A 7,471-nucleotide genomic window follows, 5' to 3' on the forward strand; every position below is an offset into this window, starting at 1 on the left:
GATCTCCATCTCAAATACTGTTTACCCTGCTAAAATCTTATACCTCTCTTTTCTCTCTAGGCAATTACTTTTAATATTTTTCCTTTTCTTTGACCTCAGCAATATGTTCCCTGTTTACATTATTCATGGAATCATGAAGGGTCACTATTGTCTGCCCAATCCCAAAATAATTTGGCACTTTTTCAAATTGGTTTGCTTGAATTGTACTGAAGTGGTAACCCGCTGACGCAGGCATACACTCCAGCACTCTTGAGCTCTGGTCAGGCCAAAAAAGAAGATAAAAGGAATGAAAGTGTTTTTCAGTTGCTAAGTGAAGGAGTAGCTGGTAGGGAATAATAAAACTTTAGAATTGTGTAAGTCCTGTGGTAAAATTTGTACTCACCAAAACATTTAATACCTTACCTGAGAATGGTACTAACTGATCCATTGAGGTCATGCAACAGAACAGCTAAACATTTAAAATGCCCTTCTTACGTGTCCATCAATGACTGGTACTATGACATCCTAGGTAGAACCCTTAAACTTAAGAAACATTAAGTAACATAACTAGGAAGAAAAGTTGGAGAGGACACCAAGGCATGAGCAGATTCTCACTGCAAGATAAAGCAAAAAGAAGATAAGTGCCAAGGACCAGATGGAATGAAATCATGTTCCCCTGGCTCTCTTGCCCAACCTGAGAAGCCAGGCCAGGGGAGTTTATGATCTGGTACAGGAATGGGGGCTATTGCTAATGCTTAAGCTGCCCCATTAGTCAAAATTGCTATTCAATATGCTTATTACTCCCTATTTTAAATTTAGTTTTGGATTTGTATCTGAAACTTGGCAGCTTTGGAAGCTGACTCGTATTTTGTTCTGCTTAAGACTTTCACTTCCAAGTACATATATTCAGGCTTTGTTTGCCCAGTCTTGTTGTTTGCGTGGTTGAATGCTATCCCTGGAAAGATGTACTTTTGAGCTAGTATGAAGTCAATGACTTCCCTTCAGCATTCATGAGGAAGTTCTGAAGTTTCTGTTTCAAGGGTTTGACATGTCAGCATGTGTAAATCTAGTCTGATGCCAAGGTGCCTTATGCCAGTAGTTTCCTTTTGATCTTGGTGTGCAAGATTTTCCTTGTGGCTATTAACCTGTTGCCATTAAAAGAAACAGAAAATTATAAGATTATGGCCTGTAACATAGGTTATAGGCATGCATATAATTAGTACTGTACCACAACGCTACTTTTGGTTTGCTAGAATTTTTAACTATTTTGGCACTTTTTTAAAAAATCTGTTTTCTAAAACTGCATTCAACTCCTGATTTTCCATTCAACCCATGATGATGCTTCCCGACTGCTCAGCTGGAATCTGGATTTGCTTTCTTTCATTCAGCATACTTTTGAACCAGTGGCAAGTCTTGTTGTGGGGAATTTTGGGGGTAGCAAATTCTAATTTGGCAGCACCCTGGGGACATTAATCAATCAGAAAATATAAATGAGCAAATCATTTCTCAGATGAAATGATTCGATTGAGAAAAATATTGAAATGAAAACACCAAAATGTTGACTAGACTACAATTTGTTGGATGAATGGTACTGTTGGTTTTATTTTTATTGCTTTTATCAGGCTTGATCTTTCCATCTTCATGATTTAAATAATTGGCAATCACTTGTTAGCTGTTCTAAGGCTGAGTTCATCTTTACTACTTACTCCCTGACTGATGAACCATGACACTCTCCATTGCCTTCCTCAGTTCTGTTACATTCCTATCTCAGCTTACTACACCAACCCATTGTCAGCAGCTTTCACAGCAGACTGTTGTTCTGCAATGTATTATTGATTCAAATTTGGGATGAAAATCATAATTTAACTGTAATATATCATTAGCATGATATAAACACAGTATTTCAAATATTTAAGTATCTGAAATGTTCCTCAGTTAAAGAGCACACTTATCCAAGATGACCATTGGAAGAAGACCTCCCACAAAAAGCTTTTAAAAAAAATACTATTTGTTTTTGTTTGTTTTCAGTGTTTATTCTTTTGTCTAGAAAGCTAATCATTAAGATTTGAAAATTCAGGAAGGAGACAGTACTTGATTTCTACTGCAGAGATTGGGAAAAATGGTAATCTTGAAAATACTGAGCTAGTATGAACTTTTTAAATTAGAGCCATTCACTTTAACATTTATATATGATTTTTATGATTATCTTTGTTTATATTCCCATAGTTTAGTCACATTATCTGTGACTTCTCAGTAATAATGCCTAGTAAAAGTACCTGTTTTAAAAGCTTTCTGTGGCAGACGCCAGAGTGGCTCAATTGGGTAAGTGTCCAACTCTTGATTTCAACTCAGGTCATGATCTCAGGGTCATGAGATTGAGCCCCAAGTTGGACTCCACACTTAGTTTGGAGTCTGCTTCAGATTCTCTCTCTGCCACTCCCCCTGCTCTCTCTTCCTCTCTCTCTCAAATAAATAAGTAAATAAATAAAATCCTTAAAATAAATAAATAAAAACTTTCTGTGGAAGAAAATAAGCCTTGTAGGCAAGCCAGGCAACATAATTTGTAGGACCCAGTGCAAATGAAAATATAGAGCCCTTTGTTCAAAAAATTGGGAAAGTGACACTAAAAATACTAACATATGAAGTTTTTCTTTTCTTCCATGGTCTCTGTCTCAACCTGTAGTGGTGTTTTTATTAGGTCATGCTCCTTTGGGCACTTGGATACTCTTTGAGCACAGACTCACATGCCACAGGGTTTCTCCCTATGACTTGAAGGAGGAAGGGGGGGCACAAGCAGCCCATCAGATGTCATGTTTCACCTCCTGCCAGCCACCAAACTGATATGCTGTGCCTTGGCCAGAGGTGGGGAAGTTGAGCCAGGCATCTCCCTTTCCTACAGCCTTATTGCCCCAACCCACATTGAGTGGGTTTTGCAACCTCCACATTGGAACATGGCAGGTACTTGGATCATAGGTAGACAAGAAGTTTGCCCCTGCCCATTGCCCACCAAATGCTCTGTGATACTGCCAACCCTAGGCAAGACAGCTGCCTCCATGCTCCACTTCAAGATGTTGTGGAGTGTATGCCAACTCTGACCCTTCACACCCATACCCAGGTCCTGGACAGGAGCAGAGAACCACAACATGCATTAGGAAAGGGGGGAGGGGAGTATGAGACTTGTGGGGGCTAAAGCACCAGGAGACGGCAGAGCAGGCAATGGAGAACCTGTCCTGGGAAGCCAGGAGGAGAGAACTCTACAGTAGCCAAGCCCCTTCCCCTCCATACATGTTCCACTGTCCATTTATAGAACAGACTCCATTTATAGAACAAAAATCTAGAGATAACATTATTAAGAATTTCAAGACAGCAGTCACAGCACATTAAATGCCAAGCACTGGACCCTTCTATGTGACACCCATGAAACTGCCTGTAGGCTAAACCCAATCTACTCATAAATGGTAAGATAATGCCTAATATCTGATATGCCAGGCACTGGTCTAAACTGTTTACACATATTAATCCATTAATCCTCAAAAGATCTTATGAAGTATGTACCATTGTTATCTACATTTACTGGTAGCCAAGGTCATTCTAGTAGCAGGCACAGTGAGAATTCAAACCTAGGCAGTCTGGCTCCCAAAGATCTTTATTAGAAAACTGAAAGACCTATGAATAACTGAGACATTTACTGAAAAAGCAGTTCATAATTATAATCACTGTGCAGTGTTTGGAGGCTCTGTCTTAAAGCAGATTTCTAGATGATAAGATCCTGACTGATTGTAGATACCTTGGCTCCTCACTTTTAATAGGTGATTGCCTTGATCTAGTTAGAGCATCAAAAAGAACTGGCAAATAAATAGACTTCTCTATGAAGTAATGTCAGAGGACTGGAGAGATTAAATAGAAAGCAGAGGGGATTTGTGTATACTCCTAGAATTGCAACTTTCTGTAGATGTCGCCTCTAGTCTTCATTGCATATTACCCTGTCCAAGGTTATGCAGCTGATTAATGACAGAGCTGGGCCTCAGACCTCTTTGTCCTGGACAAGGAAGTGGAAAGGAAGTTACCAGACACCTCTTTTGTATTCTTGGTATATGCTTAGACCTCTTCTTGAGAAAGCTGGTGCTAGGAAGAAAGTGTGAGGCAGAAAAAAAGAGAATATCAACCAATATCTACTGTAATGCAGAATTTATTTTCTGTTTGTCTCCCTTATTAAAGATGATTTCATGTTTCTTTGTGTAAAACTAATGTTGACTGCAACCATTTCAGTGTAATTGTAATTGCTATTATAGTAACTATTTTAATTAAAATGGCTATTATAAAATCTTGACTAATTATAATGGAGGAATTGCTGGGTCAACTTGTCTAACCCATCTCCCCAAAATAGGGGAATTCAAAGATGATATGCAGTGTAATTTCTTGATGCCTGTGCTTTAAAATTGCCAAGAAGATAGATTCTAATAACCCTCATTAACTTTATTCATGAAATTTGCAAGTAACAAGGCCAGAGGCTATGATGGTTATTTCCTCCACTTTCTTTTACTCTGGAATATAGTGTTCCATATATATGGAGTAAGAGTCAAAGCCAGTCTATTTATTTAATCCAGTTTATTGAAGAATCTCAACTCAGGAGGTAAACACATTAAACAATTTTACTTGTTCTCATGATGGCTGTCAACGATCACATCTTTTCTTTTTTTTTAATGTTTTCTTTTTAAGATTTTATTTTATTTATTCATGAGAGACACAGAAAAAGAGAGAGAGGCAGAGACACAGGCAGAGGGAGAAGCAGGCTCCATGCAGGGAGCCCAATGTGGGATTCGATCCCAGGTCTCCAGGATCACCCCTGGGCTGAAGACGGTGCTAAACCGCTGAGCCACCCGGGCTGCCCCTGATCACATCTTTTCATTAAGTATATCTTTGTCATATTTAACAACTTTAGGGTTGCTTGTGTATTAAAATTCAGTATTGTTTAAAACGTTAATCTCAATGCAGTTTAAAATGTCATCTGCTCTCTACTCAATGCAGGCTTGAACTGGGGTCTTCACTGTTTGAGGGGTTGCAGGGATTGGAGAGCAGAGTCTGGTTTTGAAGATTCTGGCTTTCATTCCTATCTGTAAGCCCCAGGTCCTCCAATGTGTAGGTCTAAAGAGAATGGAGTGGTAACAAGAGTATGTGTTTCTTTACACAGCTGGCCATTCTTACAGTCCTCTGTTGATTATGACTTCTTTCCTGACTACCTCTGAGGCAGGCATCCAAGGGCTGGTCCTCTCAAGGGCTAGATATGAGTATTTCAGAGGGCCCTATAAGGATGTCCATACTATTTTTTTTTTTCTGTCAGATTATAGCATTTATGCCACCTCCTTTCCTGCCCATGGTGGTTCCCCTCATCAGCCTCCAACTGACAGATTTCCCTTGCCAAGCAAGTCATCATCTTGGGTAGAGCCCTACTAGTAAACTGTGTACGTGCCACATGTCTCATAGAACTTTCCTACATCCTCACCAGGCCAATCCATGGAAATGCAGGCTGCTCCCCCAGTGCCCCTGTCTCTGCCTTGTCAGTGTCTCTAGCTTTCACCATCTTGCTCAAGTAGGCACAGGGACAATTTTTTTTTATTAAATATTTATTTATTCATGAGAGACAGAGAGAGAGAAAGAGAAAGACAGGCAGAGGGAGAAGCAAGCTCCATGCAGAAAGCCTGACATGAGACTCGATCCTGGGTCTCTGGGATCACGCCCTGAGCCAAAGGCAGGCACTCAACCACTGAGCCACCCAGGCGTCCCGTGGCACAGGGACAAATTAGCACATTCTCTGCCTAAACAGTTGTCCAGTGGGGAATAAAATGCCAATCTTTGCATCTTATAGCCACTCTTTGAGTTAGTCTCTTGGAGCTCTACAGCACCGTTGAACTAGCTTCACAGAGTAAAATCTTCTCTCACTGTAAGCACTGTATTTCCCACAAAGACCAGTGGCCCCATAACTCTCAGCCTCTTTTCTTCAAACCTTTTATATGGAAGTTGGGATGATAGTTGTGGTATATTTTGCTACCATTAGTCTTGGGAAGTGTCTGGGCTCAATTGCTAAGGACTCCTTTAGGCCTCACTTAGTCAACAAGGGGTCCATCCTGCCAAGCAGCGGCAAAAGTACTACTCACCATGCTGTTACAGTTATGCTGACAGAAGGAGCAATTTTTAATGCAAAGCAAAGTCCTTGAGAAATCTTTGGCATGCAGTAAAAACTAGATAAATGTTCATTGCTTTGCCCTTTCAAAAAAAGGCTGAGATTCTAAGAGAAGGCTTAGCAAAGGAGGGTAGTAAGATATAAAAAGACTTTGACAAAATGGACAGAATTGAAAAAGGTACTTCAGCCCCAGGAACGCATGAATAGAGGTTGAGCTATGGAAAACTGGAAAGCAAAAGTGGAGGAAGTGAGTGAACTTTTTGGTAGCAGAGAAACAGAGTGTCAGATCAGAAAAGCAGGCTGGGCACATCAGATCAGCGGGTTTTATTGAAGACAGGATTAAGGAATCTGAATCTGGGTACAGTGGAAGAGCTTGTCAGCAAAGAAAGTGGCCTGTTGAAAGTAGCAAATTTGGAGAAGTTGACTGTTAGATGACATGCAGAATGGACTGGAAGAAAGGAGACCAGAAAGGTAGTATTAAAACTATAACAATTTAAAAAGGAAGAAATGCGGGGGAGGGGTACAGTGCAGGGGCGCACATAGAAAAGGAAAATATTTTTAAAAAAAGAAATGGAAAATATAAGCAATATCAGAATCATTTGTGATTTTTGATGACTAATCTTGTAGGCTAGGAGAAGCCAGCATGTCCAAAATGCATGCTGCATGACACTGTTCCCATCAGATGTCCAAGTCAGCAAAGCAATCTCTGGTCAAATGAACTGAGGAAACTCAGCATAGTATTAAGGAATTCATAGTTAAAGTAACATAGCAATCCTAAAGGGAGGGGGGAAAAAAACCACATATAATTTAGTTTAATGTAGCATTTTCCAAAATTATTTGATTATAGAACCCCCTTTTTTATAACTCCTATCATAGAGTTAGTGTTCAGAAAAACACTTTGAGAACCACTGCACCATGTTATTATGTTGATTTGCACATTAACGTGATAATTTTATTTAGTAAACAAAAAAATGTAATTTATGATAAACTCAATTTCTGAGTAGAAAATACTTGAAGTCTCTAAGCTTGAGCTCTATCTTTTGAGGCTTGAGTTATCTCATATTCAAAATGAAATATTCTTTTGTAGCATAGACCAAGAACAAATTGCTCCAATTTTATAATTTTGGGGATTGACTTTTATGGACTTAAGAAACGTAAACAAATCAGTATCTGTGTCCTCAGCTCTGGCTCAGAAGAAAAAGAGCTCTATTTTCAGAGTACTTTTCTCCTTTACAATGAGCACATGTAAAACAAAGGTTTTGTTCAGAGGATAACAAGACAAAAGTATTCTCATGCATTGCATTGTTACGC

At 39.5% G+C, this 7,471-nt stretch overlaps 1 protein-coding gene across 3 annotated transcripts in view; it reads left to right on the top strand.

The window, feature by feature from the left end:
* ELP4 (elongator acetyltransferase complex subunit 4) overlaps positions 1-7,471 on the top strand; it is a 252,787-nt gene that overhangs the window by 191,417 nt on the left and 53,899 nt on the right. The window lies entirely within an intron of this gene.

Source organism: Canis lupus, chromosome 21 (genome assembly GCF_048164855.1).
Source record: "Canis lupus baileyi chromosome 21, mCanLup2.hap1, whole genome shotgun sequence".
Taxonomy (NCBI): Eukaryota; Metazoa; Chordata; class Mammalia; order Carnivora; family Canidae; genus Canis; species Canis lupus.